Here is a 24543-nt window from a genome sequence, read left to right as displayed (position 1 = left end):
ATGTATGACAGTGACTTCAATAGCTGCGAGCCTGTGATTGTGAGCAACAGAGTGTGTCAATGTGAGCAGTTGTCTTCATGTTATGCTGATTGATCCTGATGCTTTGTTCAGCTCATCAAGGTGAGGAGTATTACTCTTTGGAATTAGAACAGTTTCAGAACACAGCATTGATGCTGAAATTTGATGAGTTCAGAGTAAAACTCTGTTTAATTGGCTCCACCACCAGCTGCAGAATATTTCTGTAGCAACAAAGTGAAGTTGCAGTTTCATAGTGATCTCACTGCTCAGTGGTTAGTACTACTGCCACATGGTGCCAGGGAACCTGGCTTTGATTCCAGCCTCTGTCTGTGTGGGTTTCCTCCCACAGTCCAAAGAATGTGCAGGTTAGGTAGATTGGCCATACCAAATTGCCACTAGTGTCCAGGGATGTGCAGGCTAGGTGGGTTAGCTATAGAAAAGCAGGTTATAGGGTAGGGGGTGGGATGCTCTTCAGAGGGTTGATGTGGACTTGATGGACCAAATGGCCTGCTTCCATACTGAAGGGATCCTTTAAAAAAAAATTCATTTCGCTACCAACTTGAGCTGAACTGCAGCCCGTTTGTTGCTATGGGCTAGTAAGTAAATTAATAAGTCATATTTCACAGTATCTCTCTCCATTAGAAACTAGGGCTGTTCAGGGGCACCCCTTATGGCTAAAGGAATCAAGGGGTATGGGGAGAAAGCGGGAATGGATTCCAGAGATTGCTGCCATGGTCATATTGAATGATAGTACAGGCTCAAAGGGCCGAATGGTCTACTCCTGCAGTTATTTTCTATGTTACTGTGTGTTTTTAGTGCTGAACTTGGTTAGTACCACCATGACTGCATTGTGTACCAACTACAAGATGCAACTCATTGAGGTCATTTCAACACAAAACCTACATGCAACTGCAAATTGAGCCAACCAGAAGAAAGACAGCATGGGAACATTATCACTGGCAAATACCTTTTCACATCACACACCATCAAAAGTTTGAATTTATATAGCTTCCTTACATCATAAACCTCCTCAAGGTTTTGTCTAATGTAATAGACAATGGGATATTAAGCCACATGGGATACTGGGATAGATGACCAAAAGCTAGGTCAAAAAGATAGAGGTTAAAGACCAATTTAAAGGCTGTGAGAGAGGAAGAGGGGTTTAAGGAATTCCTGAGTTTAGATCCTAGGCTGCTGAAAAGAAGGCCAGCAGTGATGGGCTGAAGGAACTCGGGGATTGTGCACTTTCCTGACTTAGATTAATTGCAATGTTCTCTCATCACTGGAATCCATTATGTAATATTTGTGTCATCACAAGTCTGCAATAATTCGAGGAGAAAGTCCTGGGTATCTCAAAAATAGATGCAGCTTTGATCACAGCATAGAATTCCTACAGTGTGGGAGCAGGCCATTTGGCCCATCAAGTCGATACCAACCCTCCAAAGTGCAGCCCACCCAGACCTGCCCCCCTACTCTATCCCCATAACCATGCATTTCCCATGGCGAACACACCTAGCCTGCACACTATGGCCAATTTAGGACAGCCAATCCACCTAACCTGCACATCTTTGCGTTATGGGAGGATTACGCTGCAATTGGCCTTTTCATTCTCTTGCGGGACATGGGTGTCGCTGGCTGAGAAATATTTATTGCCCACCCTTGTTGTCATTGAGAAGGCAATGGTGAGATGTCTTCTTTTTCCTGGATGGTGTCCAGGACTGTTTAGTCCTGTTTTGATAACAGAAGTGAACAGCTTCCTAGCTATGCCTCTCAATGTAATCACACTCCACTGAATTTCTCTTTCCTCTTCCTCAAAAAAAACCTCCAAGCATGCCTTCCTCCTCCTTCCTGCAGTCTTGTTGTGTCGAAATCAAGACATCCCGATGTCTTCTACACTAATATTTCTTTCCAGACATCAAAGTTGTAGAAATGCTTCCCTCTCTTGGGCTTCCAGTCCTCCTACAAACATCAGGCTTTTAAAAGTGAACTTAGCACCACCTCATCACTAAGCATCTATTTTGTGGGCGCACGAACATTCAAGATAGGAGCCAACAGAGGCTTTTGGCCCCTTAAGGCTGCTTCTCCATTTGATAACATCCTGGCTACTCTGTGGTTTTCAATTTCCACATTCTGTTAATCCAGAAACCCATGTGTGGGACCTGGGTTTTCAGCTGGTAGAATTTGGATTCAATGAACATCTGGAATTAAGAGTGTAATGATAAATTTAGGGCGGCATGGTGGCTCAGTGGTTAGCACTGCTGCCTCACAGCACCAGGGACATGGGTTCAATTCCAGCCTCGGGTGACTGCGTGGAGTTTGCACATTCTCCCTGTGTTTGCATGGGTTTCCTCCCACAAGCCAAAGATGTGCAGGTTGGCTGAACTGGCCAAGCTAAATTGCCCATAGTGTTCAGGGATGTGTAGGTTAGGTGCATAAGTCAGGGGTAAATGTAGAGTTAAAGGGTAGGGGAGAGGGTCAGTGTTGGGCAGAAGGGCCTGTTTCCACACTGTAGGGATTCTATGACCATGGATCCATTTATGATTCTTGGAAAAACCCATTTGGTTCACTAATACCTTAAGGGAATGGAATCTGCCATCCTTACCTGATCTGGCCTACATGTAACTCCAGACCCACAGCAGTGTGGTTGACTGGTAACTGCCCTCTGGGCAATTAAGGATGGGCAATAAATGCTGGCCTCGTCAGTGATGCCCTCATTCCATGAATGAATGAAAAAATTCTCATCTGCCCAGAATAATCTTTGATTTCCCTGCCAAATAAAAACCTATCTCTCCTGCCTTAGAAATATTTAATGAGCCCACCTCCAGCCCTTCTGAGGCAGAGTTCCAAATTCTCACAGCCCTCTGACAGAAACAGTTCTTCTCACCTCTGTCTGAAAAGGGAGACCCTAACATTTAACACTGCCCCCCTAGTTCTGGACTCATTCACCAAAGGGAACATCCTTTTCACGTCCACCTGGCCCAGGCCATCAATCAAATCACACCTCAGACTGTGAAACTTCTGTGCAAATAAGCCCAGTCTGTGCAATCTTTCTTAAAGACAACATACTCATTTTGGATAGCACACGATAAAACATTCACTGAACTACCTCCAATGCATGAATATCTTCTTTTGGGGCATACGGTGGCTCAGTGGTTAGCACTGCTGCCTCACCATGCCAGGGGCTCAGCTTTGATTCCAGGCCCGAGTGACTGTCTGTGTAGAGTTTGCACATTTTCCCCATGTCTGCGTGGCTTTCCTCTGGGTGCTCCGGTTTCCTCCCACGGTCCAAAGATGTGCAGGTTAGGTGAATTGGCCATGCTAAATTTTCCGTAGTGTTTGGTGAAGGGGTAAATGTAGGGGAAAGGGTCTGGGTGGGTTATCCTTCAGGGGGGATCGATGTGGACTTGTTGGGCTGAAGGGCCTGTTTCCACACTGTAGGGAATCTAATCTAATCTCATCTAAATGAAGAGTAAATTGTATGCAATATTAGAGATATGGTTTCACCCTTGCCCTCTTTAACTGAAGCAGAACATCCTTAATTTTACGTTTAGGATTCCTCTTGCAGTAAAAGACAGCAGTCCATTAGTCTTGATTACATTGCAAGCGGCCTTTTCATTCTCTTGTGGGACATGGGTGTTGCTGGCTGAGAAACATTTATTGCCTGCTCCTAGGTGCTATTGAGAAGGCAATGGTCTTCTTGAACCGTTGCAGTCCGTGTGCTGTAGGTAGACCCACAATGCTCTTAAGGGAAGGAGTTCCAGGAGTTTGAAGGCTGTTCCCAAGTATCTGCTGCCCTTGACCCTACAAACGGAAATGGTCATGGGTTTGGAAGGAGCTGTCTGAGGATCTTTGGTGAATTTCTATGGTGTATCTTATAGATAGTACACCATGTTACTACTGAGGTCAAGTATGTTTTTCCTTCTCGTTGATTCTCTTGCCACCTACTGCAGACCCAGTCTAGCAGCTATGTCCTTTAGGACCTGACCAGTTTGATCAGTAATGCTGCTGCTGAGCCCCTCTTGGTAGTGGACATTGAAGTTCCCCACGCAGAGTACATTTTGTTCCCTTGCTACCTTTAGTGTTTGATGATTACCATCATCTCACTCTTCACTCCTCTCTACATTTCTTGGTGCCTTCACACCATCGAGAGTAAATATTACCACAAAATCTGTGGACCTGCTTCTGGGTCTCCCACCGGATTGAGAAACCAGCAGTGTCTCCATGGAAACTATATTAAACAGCTGGAAAAGGAGCCCACTTTTTACTGAAGTGTCATGTTAGTTTCTCATTTTTATTAAATGATGTTATACAGTATAATGCAGCCACACAGCCTGAGGTTTCAGTAAGTTTACTTATAAAGAATTCTTTGAATTAGCAGGAATGAGCTTTGTCCAAATAAGCATCACTTTCTAACAGTTGCCTACTCTAATAGTAGTTAAGCAGAACACTTACTCCACATTAAACTAATGTAACCAGAAGTGTTTGATTCAGAAACTTGCTGTTTTTATACCATCAGTCCTGTTGAGGCTGAGATACTTACAATCAGGACTTAAAGAACAGAACTAAAAATTAGAACGATTGCAACTGATAACAGATATGCAGTTCTCCCACACAGGCCTTACACAAACTCCGATGCTGAAAAGCTTTGATTTCTTTACCCCCACATTTGGCAGTCCAGCGTTCAGCCCATAGAATCCTGTAGAGCCCATAGAGTTATACAGCATGGAAACAGACCTTTCAGTTCAACTCATCCATACCAACCAGATATCCTAAATAAATCCCATTTGCCAGCATTTGGCCCATGTTCCTCTAAACCCTTCCTATCCATGTACCCATCCAGATACCTTTTAAATATTGTAATTGTACCAGCTTCCAGCACTTTCCCTGGCAGCTGATCCCATAAGTGCACCACCCTTTGTGTGAAAAAGCGGCCTTTCATGTCTCTTTTGAATGTTTCCCCTCTCATCTTAAACCCATGCCCTCTAGTTTAGGACCCCCCCCGACCATAGGAAAAAGACCTTGTCTATTTACCCTATGATTTTATAAACCTCGATTAGGTCACCTCTCAGCCTCCAACACTCCAAGGAAAAAATTCCCCAGCCTATTCAGCCTCTCAAACTCATAAAATCCTCGCATCCTGACAAGAGAGAAGTGTTTAAAAAGCCTGACTAATCCAAAGCGAAACCAAGTTTAGAAAAATTCATTTCAGAAGATGATCAAATGATTTCCAGAAGATCACAGCGTTGAATCACATTAATCTGCATCAGATATACATTTGATTGCAGTCACAACCAGGAATTTATCTGATATCCTTTTGAATGCTTGCTCGTAGCTCATACTTATGTCACAAGGCAACAACTTATTCTAAAGGCCAATGGCCCTGTGCAAAAGTACAAGTTTAACACAGATCGTGATATTTTACTTACAAAACTTAAATGCATATCTTCTGGTTCTCTCTAAGCTAGAGTCCAAAGACACTATTGTACTCTTGTTTAATATTGAATCATTCTAATAGCACATCTTGCTTTGGTTATGGTTTCACATGGGAACCCATAGAAACTTGCTTGAAAAATAAAATACATGGGAACCTCGATTATCCGAACGAGATGGGCAGGCACGATATCATTCGGATAATCGATTATTTGGTTAATCAATTAAATGCCTTTTCTTTGGGACTCGGAGTTTTTAAAGTCTGCTCCCTGTTCAGGAGACTGCAGCAGCACAGAGGACATGAGGCCCCGCCTCCAATACTGCCCCCGCCCATCAATCCTGTGCAACACAGCACCCCCCCCGCCCCCATCACTGCCCCCCAGCCCCGTCCAACACCGCCCCCCCGCCCCCATCACTGCCCCCAGGCCCCAACCCCATCTAACACTGTCCCCCCGCCCCCAACACTGTTCCCACACTCCCAACCCACCGCCCCATCACCACACCCCGACCCCAACCCCGTCCAACACCGCCCCCCCCGCCCCAATACCCCCTCCCACTCCCAGCCCAGTCCAACACCGCCCCACCCCCAACACTGCCACTCAGCCCCAACTCGGTCCAACACCGCGCCCCCTCCCCAACCTCGTCCAACACCACCCCCCGCCCCCAACCCTGTGCAACACCACCCCCCACCCCCAACAACCTCCCACCCTCAACCCTGACCACCACCAAACCCCAGCCCCAACACCACCCCACCCCCAACACCCCTGCACCCAACATCCCTGCCCTCAACCCTATCCAACACCGCGTCCCGCCTATCCTAATCAGATTAGTCATGTGACCTTATTGAAATTATGGATCAGGTTGAAAGGGACAAATGGCCTATTCCTGCTCCTGTGTCCTATATTTTTATGAAACTCACATTATAACACCTAAGATCAGATTTTTACCACCTAGATAGGTAGCTCACATTTTCCTACTCAATTTAAAGAGTTCTGCTATACGTATTTTATGTTTAGGTGAGGTGAGTCAGTAAGAGATAGAGTTGTGCCTGCTGACCCTGAAACTAAATAATAGGTAGGTAATGGGTATGGGTGACTGTCCAGGCAGACTCTTTGATTCTGTGGTTTAAAAGCTCTATCTAATACATTTCATTCCCATTCACCCTTCATGTCAACCCACTTCCTCTGTGCCCCATCCAATTCACCCTGTACATCTGTGGTATCTCCATTATTACTCCTGGCATATTCACTGTGGACAGATTTCAAAAACCATGTACAGATGAAAAGGCATTGAAATTTTAGTAATCTAATGGAACTCTCACTCCTACCCACTTGACATTGAAAAACATCTCCCGTTAATGAAATGCATCAAAAGATTTCAAATTCCCTCAAATGTTCAGTTGGTTAGAAAACCAACCTGGATGTTAAAAATCAGCCAAGCATTTGTAGTGATCTCAGCTTCAATAACAACCCTGAGAATTTTCAGGAAAGAGCTCTATTGAAACTGCCAAAATCAATGTAATTTATTTTTCTAACCTAAACCAGGTGGCCTGTCAATCAAATCAAACTGATAAACAGCATTTTTACCTTTGACAGCTTCAGTCTTTTTTTCATGTTTTAGGGTCATGACTATTTAAGCAGCTTGAGCTCATAACACATAAACAGATCTTATCTGCATTGTAAGAGTATTTTATATAATTGATGGCTCTCAACTGGGGCTTAAGGTTCCCAAGGAACTGCCATTTGGGGTATGTTTGAAATTAGCTCTAATTTCAAATTGATCGTTTTGGGTTCGAGTTAACTATCTGAGATTCACTCAATACCCCTTTCCCACTGCAGACAAAATTAGATGAATCAGAAATGGGGATAGGCCTTGTATCCAGGTCCTGTTGCCATTTTTGAAGATCTATAGAAACACCACAACTCAGCCACCAATTTTCCTTTATATTCAGCAGGCTTTAGTTGGGAACCCTGCTTGGGCTTGGCTTTCACCATATCCATTAAGTAAGACAAAACTTATTATATTACATGCATCCATCAGCTGACCAAAACAGATGGAGCTGTGGTTAACAAGAACCAAATGCAGCCTCACAATTAACAACAATAACTTGCATTTATTTAGCATCTTTGATGTTGTGAGTTATCACAGAGAAGAGCGTAACAGGTGCCATTAGGACAGGTGGCTAAAAGCTTAGCCAAAGTTAAGTTTTATGGAGTGTATAAAGGACTAAAGAAAGTTGAGGTTTTGGAAGGAAATTGCAGAGCTTAAGGCCTTGGTAACTGAAAGAATGGCAGCTAGTAGTGAACTGATTAAAACCAAAAACGCTGAGGGAGGAAACTGGAACAATTATCTTCAAAGGTTGTGCTGCTTGAGGAAATGACAGTGATGGACAGGCCAGTGGAATGGAGGAGAGAAAGCTTTAAAATGGAGGTGTCTCTTAACAAAGATCCACTGCAGGTCACAGAGATCATAAATGAACAAGTTTTATTAAAGTTAGGACATTGGCAGCAGAGTTTTAGATGACCTTCTATGTATAAAGAGTAGAATATGGAGAACTGGTCTGGAAAGCCTTGCAAAATAAAGACCAAGGTTGACAAAGACATGGCCGAATGTTTGATGAGTAGATGAGTTGAGGCAGAGTCAGATGATATTACGGTGGCGAGAATTAGGCAGTCTTTGTGACAACATGGATTTGTGACCAGAAGCTCATCTTAGGGCTAAATGTGGCTCTGAGTTTGCAAACAGTCTGAGTTTAGCCTCTGGCGACGTGTCATGGAGTACTATGGAGCTGGTGGGCAAGGAACTGAGTTTATGGCTGGAACTAATATCAATGGCTTTAATCTTACCAATATTTACTTGGAGGAAATTCAGCTCATTCAGTATTGGATATTGGAAATTGAAACCTCCTCATATGGGATAGCTATCTGCTCCTTTTCGGTTCCCGATTAGTATTAAAATGAGCTGAATAATTCATTTTGATTGTCAGTTTTGAATATTAGTAAAATAAATCCTTCCTCCAGTTCAAGGCAACATCTTTGAATCTAGTTAAAAACCACACAACACCAGGTTATAGTCCAACAAGTTTATATGGAAGCATTAGCTTTCGGAGTGCTGCTCCTTCATCAGGTGGTTGTGGAGTACACAATTGTAAGACACAGAATTTATAGCAAAAGTTTACAGTCTGATGTAACTGAAATTATACTTTGAATGATTGTTTATTAAGTCTCTCATCTGTAAGAATGACCATGCTAGTTTCACTTCTTTCATGTGTAAATCATAAAACATTTTTTAAAAAAGTTACATTCTCAGGTTCACTGTAACAATTGCTGTCAGCGCAGATAAGGTGTTGGAGGTGTTAGCCCCCTGTGTTCTGTTGTCTGTGCCATAACGTTTAGACTGATTCTATGGTGGCACGGTGGCACAGTGGTCAGCACTGCTGCCTCACAGCGCCAGAGACCCAGGTTCAATTCCCGCCTCAGGCGACTGACTGTGTGGAGTTTGCACGTTCTCCCCGTGTCTGCGTGGGTTTCCTCCGGGTGCTCCGGTTTCCTCCCACAGTCCAAAGATGTGCAGGTCAGGTGAATTGACCATGTTAAATTGCCCGTAGTGTTAGGTAAGGGGTAAATGTAGGAGTATGGGTGGGTTACGCTTCGGCGGGTCGGTGTGGACTTGTTGGGCCGAAGGGCCTGTTTCCACACTGTAATGTAATCTTAAAAATGAGTTAACAGAGTCTTACATGGATTCAAGCAGTTTTTGAGCAAAGTACAATAATTCTCTGCAAGTACACCCCAAACCAACACCGGCATCTCCAAATCTTTGAATGTAGTGAGTTATTTCCACGGCATCTATTTACATGAGCACTCTGGGGTGAATACCATCAGAATCAGCAGCCTATTCTATTACAGATCCCTATTTATCTAGATCATATCTACATTCACTTTCATACTGAGCAATTTAGTGTTAGCTGTGCATTGCATTCTCCTGGAGTGATCACTGATGTAAATTAGTTGATTATAATCTCTTTCATTTCTTGGAAATAAAATAGCTTTCACTATTACTACCATTATTCACTACTTGCTTCAAGGTTCTTTTGGCCTATGAGTTGTGTCTGTTACCTAGCCTTATTTTTTTGAAAGTTGTTGGTCTGTAAAAGTTATTTGAATTATATCTGGATTGTCCTTGCACACAATTAATTAGTCAATTTGGTATTATTCCTAAAGGTTCTCTGCCCTTGAACCTAGTGGCAAGTGTGGTTTCTTTTTGACTTTCAATGCATTCAGAAATATTCCATTTTTCATCTATATTATTAATTTCCCTACCTGGTAAGTTTATCAAGCCATCTAAATTCAAATCTTCCATCATATTGACAAATCAAGCTCACCGGAATGTGACAGTCATTCCACATTCAATTGCTTTATGAGAAAGTAGGAGTAAATTACTGCAGATGCTGGAATCTGTTCTGAAAACAAAAAATACTGCAGATCACAACGGGCCAGGCTGCATCCACGGAGAGAGAGGGCAAGCTAATGCTTCGCGTCTAGATGAGCTCGGACAAATAGTGATCTAGACTGCAAACGTTAGCTTGCTCTCTCTGCTAGGATGCTGCCTGACCTGCTGTGATCTCCAGCTATTTTTGTTTTCAGCTTTGCGAGAAAGAATACTTTTATTTAATGGTCTTGTTGCTTTCCACGTCACCACTAATCTCTCCCCCTATGAGGCACCACTTATAACTGACTGCTTCTATAGAGCTTCTGGTCATCGCTCCTAAATCACCTGATGTAGTTCGGTCTCGGTTTCTGTCTGTGATCATCTGACTATGCTAAAGGTGCTATACAAATGCCAGGTGCTGTACAGTTTGGTTACCTATACCCATGTATATACATAACCTGAACAGGAACTTGTAGATTGCTGAATTCCTGACTAGAGTTAAGCGCCTCTTCTTGCACAACTTTAATGTGGGTTGTGTGTTGTGCTTGGCTGCTCCCCTCCAATGTTAGACTTTGCATGTTAGATTATGAGATGCAGCTAAGGAATTTTTAGCTGCTGATATTGAAATGGGACAAAGCAGCCCCTCAGCGAAGAGCTGGATCAGACAGAACTAAGTGTTGAATGAAATGCTCACAGCTTCACTAGTATCCTGTATTTACAGTCTGCACTTTAGTTTCCCTTTAGGGTTTGAATTCCAATCCTGACAATCTGGGCGTGAACCGGGGTTCACCCAGGACTGTCTGCTAGACTGATAATTGCATCCTGCAGTCTTCACCAAGTGTTTGGAAATCCTCTTGTCTGATAATAATAATAATGGCCTCAGTTTCTGTGTCGTACACTTTATATAATTCCATGCAACTGGGGTAAACAACCGAGGATCAAAACAAAGTAAGATTTGCCCAGAATCTTTACACATTTAACTACACCACAAACAAAAACAGAAATTGTTGGAAAAGCTCAGCAGGTCTGCCAGCATTTGTGACCTGCTGAGCTTTTCCAGCAATTTCTGTTTTTGTTTCTGATTTACAGCATCCACAGTTCTTTTTGTTTTTAACTACACCACAGCACTGACTACACCTCAAAAACATTCACTATTGGCTACGAAACACCTTACAGTGACCTGGGAAGATGAAAATTACCCCACTGCAGGCTTCTTCTCATTCTTCCCAAGGTATGATTAAACTGTGAATCAACACCTACCTTGCTACGCAGAACCTTTTTCCCAGGACACTGGTAGGGGCTGGAATAAGTAAACCCAGAATTAAATAAATACGAAATTTTTGCATTATTTTAAAGAAAGCCAAGGAATGTTTTCAATATTGAGGATGAATTGATTGGGTTCAGTTTGTTGAGAAAGAATTGAGTTTCCAGGTGAAGACAACTTTGACTGGGACAACACATCCATCCTAGGACAAGCTAAACAGAGGCACACACAAGAATTCCTAGATGCATAGCATTCCAATCAGAGCTCTATCAACAAACACATCGGTTTGGACCCCATTTACCACCCTTTGAGAAAAAAGGACAGGAAATGACATCACCAACACAGGAAATTTCATCGCCAGCTCAAGTAAACCTAAACACACAAATAGAAAGCAGGACATAACACCAGCACTTCACTGAGTCTCACTGATGATGTTACCCTAGTATGGTGATGAAACATCTGAAAAATGAACCTTCCAGCTCAGTGAGCAAACTTACATCCCGAACTACAACCTGAGCTACACATCTTCTCAAAAACGTGCTAGAATTGAGTTTTATTTGGATCATGTAGACGTTTGCGGTATCCGGAAGAGGGCAAATATATGGTTGGTGTCACAAGCAATGGAGAAACTGGATGTCAGTGACATGAAAAAAAAGCCTTCTTTCTCTTCTTACTCATAATCTCTGGTGTCATGAACCTAGTTGGTGGTAATACTGGACAATGTTGGAAGATATATTTATATCCAAGGACGATGTGAAATATTTGGAAGCTTTGGAATGTTATGGATATTTTCTAGATTGAAAAACGTTTACCATGCAGTTTTATCAAGGGATGAAGTCAACAGCTGGAAGTCACCTACTGGTAACAGAAAAATCTCATCACTTTAGTGAAAAGATGAACATTGCTTTCTAGTAAGTAAGAGATGGGGGTTTATATCCCTTAATTATTAGAAGACCTAGGTTTGAAAAGACTAGACCATCTCTGTGCTAATGGTTGCTTAACAATAATTTCTGGATTCAGTTTTCTGATTTTTAGACCAAAGTCCATTAGTAAGGAAGATAATCCTGAAGCTGAAGACCCTCTCCTGAAATTATTTTCTCAGTAACAGTTCCTGGGGAAAAAAAGACAAAGATGTGTGGAAGCTGGAAATCAGAAACAAAAGCAGAAATTGCTGGGAAAACTCAGTAGGCCTGGCTGCATATATGGAGAGAAAGCAGAGGTAACGTTTCGGGTCTAGTGACCTTTCTTCAAGAAGCAATTGTCCATTTTGGTGATTGAATAATCACCAATGTTGCGACTCGTTGAGGAGTGGTACCTGATTATGAATGCATTCCCCATGTCAGAGTCGTGACAACAAGTCAGATCCCAAAAAGGAAGTTAACCTGGTGGATCATGTATTTAATTTTGCAGTTCATTAACATGGTGATTAGTCACAGAAACTGTTTCATTGAGGCTATGGATACTCTTTAACGACAGAAAAGAAGTTTATCATGCAAAAAAAATTAAAAACAAAAGCTGTATATATAGAACACAGAAACACAACATGAACTTCAAAACAAAGCTTCAATGTGTTTCTTAACACCATTCATTATAGAGACTCAATCCCTCTCTTTGATTCTCCCTAAATTTATTACTTGCATTCAAATTCCACTGGACATTTTGGTGGGATTTGAACCCACATCCCCAGAGCATTACCACTATCTCACCATCTCCCCTTGAAATCCCCTTCTGCCAGTCAGACCCACAGTTCCAGCATAGTGTCATTTCGAGACACCAATTCTGAGTATTCTTTCCGATGTAGCAGATAGTCTATGACTCTGTAGCACCCAAAGTGATGACTGAGCTGAAAGTAATATCTGTCACATTGCTTCTTAAATAAATAGTTAATAGAGCAATAGTCAAATAATCTAGTGATCTTGATGTTTCCTCCTGCATGTTTACATTGTAGTGAACATGGATAATGAATATCAGGACTCTCCGAATGTCTCTGTAAATGCTCTAGCTTTAGCAGGGACTTCCTTTTTACAACAAAGCAAGAAGAGCCTTTGTTATTTTTAATGGTTTCATGGTTCACAATGCTCCTCAGTGTCTTGCCTAAGGGGATTGTTCTTTGTGTGTGTGACTGGGAATTACACCCCCTTCAAAGAAAAACATGCTGCTGCTATTGCGTGGGACACTAAGAGACATAGATTAGTTCTGGTACAGAAAGAGGTCATTTGGCTTATCAAACCCATGCTACCTCTCAGAACAGCAGTTCAGTCAGTTGCACTTCTTTCTTGTTCAAGTGTCCATCCAGTTTTCTTTTGAAATTATTCATCATCTCTGTTTCCTCCATGCTCACAGGCTGTGGGTTCCCGGTCATTATCAGTCTCTGCATTAAAAAGTTCTTCTTCGCAATCTGCTTGTATCCTTTGCTTAAAAAAAGCCTTTAATCTTTTTTTTAAATTCATTGATGGGAGGAAGGCATGGCTGACCAGGCCAGCACTTATTGCCCAGCCCTAATTACCCAGAGGGCAGTAAACAGTCAATCACAGTACTGTGGGTCTAGAGTCTTAAGGGTGGCAGTTTCCTTTCCTAAAGGACATTGGTGAACCAGTTGGGGTTTCCCAGCAATCAATTCATGGACTCTTAATTCCAGATTTATTTTAATTGAGTTTAGATTTCACTATCTGGCATGGTGGGATTTGAACCCTAGTCCCCAGAACCTTACCTGGGTTTCTGGATTAACAGTCCAGTGATAATAGCACAAGGCCATCATCTTCCCCAGCTGTCTTTGAATGGGAGAGGATTTTCTTTGTTCACCTTATCCAAACCTGTCATTACCCTGTATAGCTCTATCAAATCCCACCCACCACTCCCCCCCCCCCCCCCCCCCCCCAAACTCCCCCTGTTTTAAGGAGAACAACATCTGCTCCTTTCAGGTGAGGCAGTAATAACGTCACTTGGACAGAAAATCCAGAGTCTCTGGCAAATGTTCTGGGGAATAAAATCAAAGAATGTGTGAAGTCAAAGAGTGTGGTGCTGGAAAAGCACAGCAGGTCAGGCAGCTTCTGAGGAACAGGAAATCGACATTTCGGGCGTAAACCCTTCATCAAGAATGAGGCTTGTGGACCGGGAAGGGGGTGAGAGATAAATGGATTAGGGGGTAAGGCGGAGTCTTTCCAGCACCACACTCTTCAATCTGATCTCCAGCATCTGCAGTCCTCACCTTCTCCTAGTTAAAGAACGTGTAGATGCTGGAAAACTGGAACAAAACTTGGAGATGATGGAGAAACTTAGCAGGTCTGGCAGCATCTGTAAAGACAAATAGAGCTTATGTTTCAAGTTCAGTGACCCTTCATCAAAACTGGGATGGGGGGTGGGAGGAGTATGTGAATAACATACGTGGAGAAGGTGTCCAGAGAGAGAGAGAGAGAGAAACGAGGCAAACAATGAGATAACTAATATTAAGCCAAGACAGAGAATAACAATGGATAGGGTGCTAATTACAAGTGTGAATTGTTGAGAATGGGTTGGCTGTGCTGGGAGGAACTCATACAAAACAGGACCTGGGGGTTAGCAGTGGATAACAAACATGGAGGATGGAGTTCACATTCTGAAATTGTCAAACTCAATATTGCTCCCTAAAGGCTGTAAAGTACCTAGTTGGAAGATGAGGTGCCGTTCCTCCAGCTGGTATTGAACTTTGCTGTAAGCCTGAGACAAAGATGTTGGCCAGGGAACCCGGTGGTGTGTTGAAATGGCAGGTAACAGGAGATTCGGGGTTGTTTTTATGGACAAAGTGTAGGTGTTCTGCAAGGTAGTCAGGCATTCTATGTTTCATCTCCATATTCTGAGCAGTGAACACAGTAGACTAGATTGAGTGAAGTACAGGTAAATCGCTGGGTGGGTGTGTGTGGGGTCTTGGATAGTGAGGAGGGAGGATGTAGACGGACAGGTGTTGCACCTTTCCTGATTGTATGGGAAGGTGCCGTAGGGATGTGAAGAGGTGTTGGGAATGGAGGAGAGGTTGACAAAGGTATCCTGGAGGGAACAGTCCCTGTGGAATGCCAAGAAGGGAGAGGAGACATCCCATTCTGTCAAAGAGTCACTGGACTTGAAACATTAACTCTGTCTTTAGCTCTACAGGTGCTGCCAGACCTGTTGAGTTTCTCCAGTATTTTCTGTTTTCATTTTAAATGTTCTCACAGCTGGGTTTGCATCCCACTGTGCCTGGTGGTGACATTTAAATTGAAGAAAATCTGGAATAAAGAGCTGGTCTACAGTAACCACTGTTGATTGTTGTAAAAACTGTCCTCATTTAATAATGTCCTTTAGGGAAGGAAATCTGCCATCCTTACCTGGTCTGGCCTACATGTGACTCCAGACCCACAGCAATGTGGTTGACATTTAACTGCCCTCTGGGATGGGCAATAAATGCTGGCCCACCCAGCAACAGCCTCATCCTGTGACCAAATAGAAATAACCCTAACTTTGTCACTAAAGTCAACCATCCTTGGAACCATTGTGGATACTTTCAAGAATCTTCAAATCCTTCCTAAAGAGCGCTGACAAGAACCAAGTGTCACACTTTAGTTGTGGCTAACTAGAGGTTTCCAAAGGTTCAGCATAAATTCCCAGTTTTTGTTGCCAGTGATCTATTTATAAAGTGCAAGAACCACTGAGCTATGCATCTTGTACATGGCACTCGCTCACCAGAGATGAATGATGAAGCTTGTGGATAGGGTTCCAATCAAATTGGCTCTTTTATTCTGAATAGTGTTGAATTTCTTGAGTGTTGTTAGAGAAGCATTCAACCAGGCAAGTGGAGAGTATTCTATCACAGTCTTGACTTGAGCCACATGGACAAGTTTTGAAGAGTCATGAGTTGAGTTACTCGTGCAGGATTCCTTGCCTCTCTCCTGCTCTTGTAGGTATAGTATTGATATAATCCAGTTAGATTTATGGTCAATGGTAACTTCCAAGAGGTTAATGTTGGGGGTATTGAGCAATGATATATCTTTGCATGTCAAGAGGAGATAGTTGAGTTCTCACTTGTTGGAATTGGTCATTGCAAGGCACAAAATGGGACACAAAGTTACATAACACTTAATCAGTCCGAGCCTGAATATTGGCTAGACCTTGCAGGGTTTGGACATGAATGGCTTCAGTATCTGAGGAGTTGCGGCAGCTCGAAATGTTTGAATACTGAACATAACCCTGAGGAGCTGGGGTTCGTATCTCTGGGCCAGGGGTGTCAGTAATAACATCACTGAAAAGGTTAATTCGAAAATGTCTACCCTATGGAACTCATGGGGCAATGGACTGGAACTAAAATGTATGTGCCATATATGACTCCAACAAGTAGAGGATTTTCCCTTTGCTTCCCTTTGCCTGCAATTTTGCCAGGTCTCCTTAATGCCACACCCAGTGAAATGCTGCTGTGATATCTCATAAGTCACTCACTCACTTACCTCTGGAATTCTATATATGTTTGGACCGTACTGAAGCAATCCATGTTCAAATGCAGCAAGATCTAGACAATATTCAGCCTTGGGTTGACGTGATAAGCACCATTCACACCACACAAATGACAGGCAGTGAACATCTCCAATAAGAGACAATTTAACCACTGACCCTTGACATTCACTGGTTTTACCATCACTGAATCCCCCACTACGAACATCCTGGGAGTTGCCATCGACCAGAAACTAAACTGAACCTGCCACATCAACAGAGTGACTACAAGAGAAGGTCAAAGGTTAGGAATACTGCAGCGAATAATTCACTTCCTGACTACCCAAAGCTTGTCCACTATCCACAGGGCACGTCAGGAGTGTGATAGAATTCTCCCCACTTGCTTGGATGGGTGCAGCTCCTACAACACTCAACAATCCATCACAAAGCATCCTCGTTGATTCGCACTACATCCACAAATATCCATTCCCTCCAACCCTTGCACACAGTAGCAGCAGTGTGTACCATCTACAAGATGCATTGAAGAAATTCACCAAAGACCTTTAGACAGCTCTTTATAAACCCGGGACCACTTCCACCTCGAAGGACAAGGGCAGCAGATGCATGGGAAGACCACCAGCTACAAGTTCCCCTCCAAGCCACTCACCATCCTGACTTGGGAATATATTGCCAGTCCATCACTGGAATTGGGTCAAAATTCTGGAATTCCCTCCCAAAGGGCACTGTGCATATATCTACATTCGTGGACCACAGTATTTCAAGCAGGCAGGTCACCACCACCTTCTCAAGTGCAACTAAGGATAAGCAATAAATGCTGGCCAGCCAGTGATGTCCATGTCCCACGAGTGAATAAAAAAAGCCATATTATAATTATTTCAAAATCCAAGATCCCTTGGCAGAATCCAAACTGAACATCAGTGAGCAAGTTATTTTTGAGTAGGTATCACTGTTAATGGCACTTTCCGTCGCTTTACTGATGATTTAGAGTAGACCAATGGGACAGTAAGTGGCCGGGTTGGATTTGACCTACTTTTGTGGACAATTTTCTTCATTCCTTGGTACGTGCCAGTGTTGTAGCTGCAGCGGAGCACCTTGGTTAGGGGTGCGGCTTGTTCTAGAACACACGTCTTCAGTATTACAGACAGAATATTGACAGGCTCATAGCTTTCTGGTCTCCAGGGTCTTCAGCCTTTCTTGACATTGTGTTGAATGAATTGATGTGGCTGATGACTGGCGTTTGTAATGATTGGGACCTCAGGAGGAGTCCAAAATGAATTATCACTTGACACTTCTGACTGAAGATGGTTACAAATGCTTCGGCTCACTGTCGTGCGGAAGTGTTGGGCTCCCCATTCTTGAGAATGCGAATGTTAGGGAACACTTTTCCTCCTGTTAGTTGTTTAATTGTCCACTCTCATTCACGAATGGACATGGCAGAATGCAGTACTGTGACCTGAGCTGTTGCTTCTGGGTATCACTTATCTCTGACTGTCGTACTCTACTTCCTGTGGTTAGTATACATGCAATCCTGTGTTGTAGCTTCATCAGGTTGGCACCTCACTTTTACAGAGACCTGGTGCTGCTCCTGGCATGCCCTCCTGTAACTGTCCACTGAACTAGTTGGATCACCTGACTGATGGTGACAGAATTGGCGATATACTGAGCCATGAATATACACATTGCATGTTGAAAGCTGATAAAACTGCAGCAATAACTTTGAATCTCTGACTATGGACAGGAACTCAATTTCAAGGTCCTGGTGTCAGGGGGTAATTGTTGCAATGGGAACCATCCAAATTAAGTCCAACTTTGTCTTGCCCAATGTTTTTAACCTATTTTTCTAATCCATCTGTTCAGAGATGTGATTACACACTCTGGAACAGGTGGGACTTAACCCGGTGCCTCACGGTCCAGGGATAGAGACACTACCAAATCGCCGTGCAAGGGACCTCCTCAAAGTCTAGTGATCAGTCACGGTTACTGAGTAGCAGAGAGGAGTATGAACCCTGGCCAATTTTCCTGTCTGTCTGTCTGTATGATCCAAAGGCCCATAAGAAGGTAGTAACTACTGCTTTAACTCAGATAGTTGAACCCGACCCAGATTGGCAATTGACCATGGGATTTTCCTGGCCTGCATGACTCACCAGTTCACTTGGCAATGCTCCCACAATAGCAAGCCTTCAGGAAGCAGGAATGTCCATTAAAGAGAGTGGGTAATCATGCTGAATTGATGGGTTGATTAGCCTTGAACTCTGCTTCATCATTTGATGATCCTGAACAATATTACCTGTATATCATTGGTTTGTATTGTCAGTTCAGTGTTCCTTACTTTTTTTCAAAATGTTCTCATTCATTAAAAAGTTGTAAAAGCAGCATTTGGGAGCAATTTCAGCATGCCTTTTTCTTTCAAAGACAAAATACAAAAAGCAAAGGGGAATAATGTTCTCTTAACAATGCAGATCCAGTTGATATTGTGTAATGGAATCATGGAGTCATAGAGATGTACAGCACAGAAACAGACCCTTCAGTCCAACCCGTCCATGCTGACCAGATATCCCAACCCAATCTAGTCCCACCTGCCAGCACCTGGCCCATATCCTTCCAAACCCTTCCTATTCATATACCCAGCCAGATGTATTTTAAATATTGCAATTGTACTAGCGTCCACCATTTCCCCTGGCAGTCCATTCCATACATGCACCAACTTCTGCGTGAAAAAGTGGCCCCTTAGTTCTCTTTTATATTCTTTCCCCTCTCACCCTAAACCTATGCCCACTAGTTCTGGACTCCCCCACCCCAGGGAAAAGACTTTGTCTATTTACCCTATCCATGCCCCTCATGATTTTATAAACCTCTATACGGTCACCCCTCAGCTTCTGATGCTCCAGGGAAAACAGCCCCAGCCTGTTCAACCTCTCCCTATAGCTCAGATCCTTCAACCCTGGCAACATCCTTGCAATTCTTTTCTGAACCCTTTCAGGTTCCACAACATCCTTCCGAAAGGGCACAGGAGGACATTCAGTCTGTTAAATGCATGCCATAGCTCTGTAAAGCAATACAGTCTGTGCCATTCACTCCCTCCTGCTTTCCCCACAGGTCTTTTTCAGTTAATTAGATTTTATATCTTCATTTCATTTATGGTGCCTTTAAAAAAGGGTGTGGATAGAGGAAGGTGAGGGGGATGGCACTTCTGAAGCCTTCCTGTGGCTTCCATGAGGCCAATCTTTATTGCTTTTATCAAACCAGGCAGGGCCCTAATTGCTCGTGGAATAGTGCGGCCTGGTTTAAGCAAGTTCACTGACAAGCTAATGGGTTTATAGTGATTGCTGGTCAGACGCTCAGCTCTGACTGGGTTCCTCAGTGCCCACACTGGGGTGTGGCTGGGAATTCAACAGTAATTCAGACGTCAGAGCCCTGCCTCTTGGAAGTTTGTTCTCCGCACCGGCAGCAGCAGCAACTTTGGATCTGTGATTGTGGAGAGGGAGGGAAGGAGAGAGATGGACGGATCGCGAGGGAGCTTTAGAAAAAAAGGAAACAGAACTCCATAAGTAATTCTTCTGTGCTTTGATGTGTAATCTGGCAGAGAGCCCCAGGCTCATCTTTCTGTGCAGACACAGCTTTAGTTGTGTGAAAAACACTGGAATCAGTGTGCGGAATTCCATTGAGAAAAAAAGCTGTCATCATTTATTGGAGGTAGGTCAGTATTGGCTCTCAAGTTAGCTGTTGTTGAAAGCTCCTGTTAACTTTATGTCCCACAATGTCTTTGCCACTGAAGAACCCATCTGTTTTCTTTTTAGATAGTTAATTGTATAGTTAATTTAAAGCACGTTGTGCAGGCGCTGTGAGCTGTTGAGAGATGGTAGCTTAAAGGTTGCTACTTTAAAGCACAAATATTTTCATTTTGACTGCTGCTTTTGGTATAGTGCTCCATAATTGCTCTATTTCAGCACATACCTTGATGTGACGATTATTTAATCACTTAATTTATAAGAACATTGAAGCATTATAAAATCTGGTCCTGTATTTTTGTTCCCACATTAACATTCAGTAAAAGATAAAAGTGATTGTCAGTGACTTAATGTGAGGCACCCTCTGGTGATAATTGTCACCCACATCCTTTATCCTGGTGAAGGTCATAGTTCATGTTAATGTCCTGCATCCATGGCCTTGTGAATGTGGCTGGCTAAATGATTGTCTAATGTTCAAAGAGCCAGGATTTGATTTTCTGTCAGTGCAAACTGCTTAACCCTTTTATGAAACGCTCTTGTGTGCCCGGTGTCTCACTTTTAATGTCAGTGCGACACTGCCCTGGATAGTAGTGCTGGGAACCTCTCAGACACATAGTTGAGGGGATCCCTGGACTGAAGTCGACAGAGTTGTCTGTGCTACTCCATTGATGAAGATTAATTCTCTTTAAGCTTTTCACTTCGTGTTTTCTTTCAGGGGCTGGGTAAGCAGACCTGATGTCTGATGGATTGTTGCCAGGAGACTGGGTGATATTTAAAACATTGTTGAATACACAGTGTAACCTGCAGAAACCCTTCTGGAAGTGGTTGATTTGAGAAATAAAAGCATTTGGTGGAAGGCTGAGACTTTGGGAGAGGTTTTTCTCCGGTTAAGCCAGCAGCAGTGTAGGTTGCTGTGTGACACTATAGAAAACATTGTTCCACTCAACATTGTTCAGTGCAGAATGAATTGCCTTTTTGTAACAGTTCTTTGTGTGGGTTGAAGTGCTCTAGAGTCTGAAGTTTGTCTTGAGCTTATAAAATGGTGGCAATTTGTCTCCCACTTTCGATGAAGCTTATCTGCGATTCACTTTATAGCTGCGGAGAAGCTTTGGTCTATTTCTCATCTGTAATGATAAAAACTTGTTCTAGAACTTTAAATAGCAGCCAGAAAAAAAAATCAAAGTGTGAATCTCTTCCTCATGTTGATCACAGTGGCAAGCGAGATGCAAATGTGGTGTGACTGAATGTTGTAAGCTGTTTCTCTAAATATAAGCTCATGATCTGTGGTTAATTGTTTTAAAGCTTGGAAAGACGCAGGTGGTTAGTTAATGTATCCAAAAGACAGATTCCAGAAATGCAATTTAGTTCTTGATGTGAAGTAGACCCAAAATGATTCTGTTTTGATTTTTAATTTATCAGAAGGATAGAAGCTGCTTTCTTGATGGTTAAGGTCAGTGTATGTACGACCTGCTCCCTGCCGTCACAACCTTTCCATTATCTGAGAATCAGAATCACAAATCCTTGAAGTACAGCCTCTGGAATGAAGCAGGATGTAATGGTGTCAACTCTGGGGAAGTTGCAATGTAGCAACATTCTAACCAATACACGCAAGGCTGTTTACACAGTCAACAAAGCAATGAGTTCAAATTTGCTAAAGTAACAGAGAGACTTAGGGGTTCAGGTACATGCTTCTTGGAAATTTGTGTCACATGTAGACAGAGTGGTTAAGCAGGCATTCCTATTTATGAACTTATCCAAATGTATTTTAAACATTGTAACTGTACCAGCATTCACCATTTTCTCTGGCAGTTCATGTTGAGGTTGTACAGGACATTGGTGAGGCTTCTTTTGGAGTACTGGTCGCTCTGCTCGAGGACAGATATTATTAAATTAGAGAGGGTCCAGAAAAGATTTACAGAATGTTGCCAGGAATGGAGGATTAGAGCTACAAAGACAGGCTGGGACCTTTTGCACTGGAGCATGGGAGGTTGAGGGGTAACCTTATTGAGGTTTATAAAATCATGAGAGGCAAAAGTAAGGTGAATAGTAAGAGTCTTTTCCCCAGTGTGGGGAAGTTCAAAACTAGGGGGCATATATTTTAAGGTGAGAGGAGGAAATTTTAAAAAGTACACGAGAGGCAACTTTTTTTACACAGAGAGTGGTTCGTGTGTGGAATGAACTGCTAGAGAAAATGGTGAAAGCTGGTACAGTTACAATGTTTGAAAGACATTTGGATAAGTTCATAAATAGGAAAGATTTGGAGGGATATGGGATGGGGGGAAGTTGATAAAGTATGACGCTGGCAAAAGCACAGCAGATCAGGCAGCATCTGAGGAGCAAGAGAGTCAATGTTTCAGACATAACCCTTCTTCAGTCCTCACTTTCTTCTCCTTGGAGGGACATGGGCCAAATGCAGGCAAGTGGGGCTAGTTTAGTTTGGGAACGTGGTCGGCATGGACTGCAGTTATACAGATGTACAGCATGGAAACAGACCCTTTGGCAATCTAGTCCCACCTACCAGCATCTGGCCCAAACCCTTCTTATTCATATACCCATCCAGATGTCTTTTAAATGTTGCAATTGTACCAGCCTCCACCACTTCCTCTGGAAGCTCATTCCATACACGTACCACCCTCTGTATGAAGAAGTTGCCCCTTAGGTCTCTTTTATATCTTTTCCCCTCTCACCCTAAACCTATGCCCTCTAGTTCTGGACTCCAGGGAAAAGACTTTGTCTATTTATCCTATCCATGCCCCTCATAATTTTATAAACCTCTATAAGGTCACCCCTCAGCATCCGACACTTCATGGAAAACAGCCCCAGCCTATTCAACCTCTCCCTGTAGCTCAAATCCTCCAGCCCTGGCAACATCCTTGTCAATCTTTACTGAACCCTTTCAATTTTCACAACATCTTTCCGATAGGAAGGAGATTAGAATTGCATGCAATGTTTTAACAGTAGCCTAACCAATGTCCTGTACAGCCGCAACATGACCTCCCAACTCCTGTACTCAATACTCTGACCAATAAAGGAAAGCATACTAAACGCCTTCTTCACTGTCCTATCTAACAAGGAGTTATGAACCTGCACTCTCAAGGTCTCTTTGTTCAGCAACACTCCCTAGGACCTTACCATTAAGTGTATAAGTCCTGCTCAGATTTGCTTTCCCAAAATGCAGCACCTCTCATTTATCTGAATTAAACTCCATCTACCACTCCTCAGCCCATTAGCCCATCTGATCAAGATCCCGTTATAATTTGAGGTAACCTTCTTCGCTGTCCACTACACCTCCAATTTTGATGTCATCAGCAAACCTACTAACTATATCTCTTATGCTCACATCCAAATCATTTATATAAATGACAAAAAAGTCTGTATCCAAATGGCTAGTTCTCCCTGTATTCTGTGACATCTAACCTTGCTAACCAGTCTCCCATGGGGAACCTTGTCGAATGCCTTATTGAAGTCCATATAGATCACGTCTACCGCTCTGCCCTCATCAATCTTCTTTGTTACTTCTTCAAAAAACTCAATCAAGTTTGTGAGACATGATTTCCCACGCACAAAGCCACGTTGACGATCCCTAATCAGTCCTTGCCTTCCAAATACATCTACATTCTGTCCCTCAGGATTCCCTCCAACAACTTGCCCACCACCGACACCAAGTTGGACCAAAGGCTCTGTTTGACTTTATGATTACTTTGGGTGTGTCTGCCCACTGTCTGAGGGACTACCAAACCTTGCAATCCAATAAGGTTTCACTCTGGCCTGCGCTTGAGTTGCCAGCACTATTGGACTCCTGCGCTGAATGATCTCTCCTCCAGAAGAACTGTTGGGCTGGGGGTCAAATGAACACTTAAAAACTGAAATGGATAATAAATTTTTTGTCAGGCAGATAAATGGAATTAAGAAGTAAATGTTCTAGCTGAAGGCAAATATACTCAAGGGTTAAATAGTCTACTTCTGTCTCTACATCCACTTGTGTGGCAGAAGGAAAGTTAGCAGTGCATCTCACTCCAGATCACTAAGGCAAGTGATTCATTTTCAACAACAATCTGCTCAGGACTCCAGTAGCTTCCCAACCATCGAAAGAATGAAACTAAAGTCATGGAGTTCTTACACCCACTGTAAATGCTGAAACCTGGGAGATTTGTTGTGCCAGGTTTAACTGTGCTGCTTTCACAGTTGATTAGCCCAATGGTAGAAAACCTGAAAAAG

General features: G+C 43.0%; 1 protein-coding gene across 2 annotated transcripts in view; it reads left to right on the top strand.

Moving 5' to 3' along the window:
* bcar3 (BCAR3 adaptor protein, NSP family member) overlaps positions 1 to 24543 on the top strand; it is a 188151-nt gene that overhangs the window by 52441 nt on the left and 111167 nt on the right. The window contains exon 1 of one of the 2 annotated variants that reach the window (XM_043698829.2): positions 20155 to 20290. The exons of the other annotated variant lie outside the window; for it this stretch is intronic. The gene's annotated coding sequence lies outside the window, so the exon portion shown is untranslated. Of the gene's footprint in view, positions 1 to 20154; positions 20291 to 24543 lie in introns of those variants that run through there. 2 annotated transcript variants of the gene reach the window in all.

Source organism: Chiloscyllium plagiosum, unplaced genomic scaffold (genome assembly GCF_037043375.1).
Source record: "Chiloscyllium plagiosum isolate Xiang-an unplaced genomic scaffold, Cpla_swu_hap1 HiC_scaffold_9, whole genome shotgun sequence".
Lineage (NCBI taxonomy): Eukaryota > Metazoa > Chordata > Chondrichthyes > Orectolobiformes > Hemiscylliidae > Chiloscyllium > Chiloscyllium plagiosum.
This window is presented reverse-complemented; position numbering and strand designations above follow the sequence as displayed.